Source organism: Nannospalax galili, unplaced genomic scaffold (assembly GCF_000622305.1).
Source record: "Nannospalax galili isolate Female #2095 unplaced genomic scaffold, S.galili_v1.0 scaffold209, whole genome shotgun sequence".
NCBI classification, from domain to species: Eukaryota; Metazoa; Chordata; class Mammalia; order Rodentia; family Spalacidae; genus Nannospalax; species Nannospalax galili.
The window spans coordinates 482,923-484,837 of record NW_008360319.1 but is presented as its reverse complement, the minus strand read 5'-3'; positions in this window follow the sequence as shown (position 1 = coordinate 484,837).

Genomic DNA, 1,915 nt, shown 5'->3' with positions numbered 1-1,915 from the left:
CTGTGGTTCATTTATACGATGGAGTTTTACTCAGCAGTAAAGAAAGATGAAATCATGAAATTTACAGGTTAATGGATGGAACTAGAATCTGTTATACTAAGTGAAGTAACACAGACTCGGAAAAAAATTTGACATATGTTCTCCCTCATATGTGGATCCTAGAACCAAATCCTCATAAGTGAGTATGTATCCAGACATAACTACAGGAACCAGGATAATGGAAAGGAACCAGGGAGGTAAAGGGGAAGAACGAATCTAAAAGAGAAGAACAGTACGAAACATGCCTTAATAAGGGAGATATGGATAAAAATTGCTTTAGTTTAAGGGAGAGGGAGGGAAGGGTATACAAGGAACCTAGGGGATAAAAGGAAAGAAGGAGCTCAGTAGAGGTAGGACCATAGGAGAAGGGTATTAGTAAGGGAAAAGGGGAAAAATGGGGGCACCTTAATTGGGAAAACCATGATGGAGGGGTGAGACAATGCAAGAGATAAATAATGCCTAGCTAGTTTTAAAAACAGGAGGGAACCACATTAGTCCAACAACCTACTGACAAATTATGCATACCAGATCAAGAAATATATGTCTAGTCAAGTTTTATCTGAGAACAATTGGTCTTTGCCCAATATTTATCTACATGGCACACAGTAATTAAAAGTACCAGACTCGGTACTAACCTTCTTGGGTGTTTAGTAGACATCTTTGAGGCCTATACTAATTTGGTCAGAGGGACACTTTTTGCTCTTTGCCCTCCTAGGTCGACTAGTTCCAGGGGACTATGAGCATCTCTCAAAATGTCCTGTAATTGTGGTGGGTCACCTGTTCTCTTGATTTAGGAGGCTGAGGAGACCCCATCAGATGGACTTGAACCAGTGTCTATTCTACAAAGAGGAGGGTCAACACAGAGGAATCATTTCCTCCATGCTTCAAAGCGAAGCCAGCCATGGTGGAGCAGGACCTGTGACTTATCTTCACATAGGCAGAACTGGTAAAAGAAAGGAGCCAGGGGTTCCTCCCAAGCCCATGTGACCCCTGAGGAACAGATCCTCAAATGACTTTAAGAGTAAAAATAAATCAGTTTAACTGGTCCAACTCTATGGCCTTAAACATTCAAAAGGAAAGTATAACCAAAGATTAAATGTGCCTATATAATTTTTAAGAGTACGTATGTATAGCTAAAGGCTACATAATAAGCAACAATTTCAGAGAGGAGATACCTTTTTTGAGTTGTTGGCCAGGGTGACCAAAGGGACTCCCAGATTGTAACCCAGCATAGAACTGAGAAAATGAACAGCAGACCCCAATCTTAACTAAAGGAATATTGACAATTAATTGCTGCTAGATGAAGAACAGCTGACCTTCCTAAAACAAGGACCTATAGATAGGCTGACTAGATTCAACAGATGGACAAGTAGTGGGGAAGGGCTGGGGGTGGTGGTGACAACACAGCAGACAGTAGCAGGGATATCAGAGTATAAGAACTCCAGTAGGGGGAGGGAGGGTATGGGAGGCTATGGGAGGGTGTCATCTGGGAAGTATGTGTATAGTTGAATAAGATGTTTTGGGATGTTCTGTGTGATACATACACACAAAAAAATCAACAAATAAAAAATGAATTATATTTGAGGAGGAAGCATAAAAATTTACTTTGTGTTAATTAGTACAGCTGATAAACATTACCATTGAAATCTACCTGATGACTTTATAGACATGCACAGGTGCCAAGGATCCAAGTGCAACCGATTATGACCAGTAATAATCAGATATGTACAGATTATAGACACACATGCCAACATCTCAGTGTTATTAGCAAAAACATTGAGCCTTTCACTAAGAAACAGTATATTTTTAAATGAAATGGAGATTTTCTTTTGGTCTTTTTGAAACAGGGTCTCCCTGTGGCCCCAGCTGTCCTGGA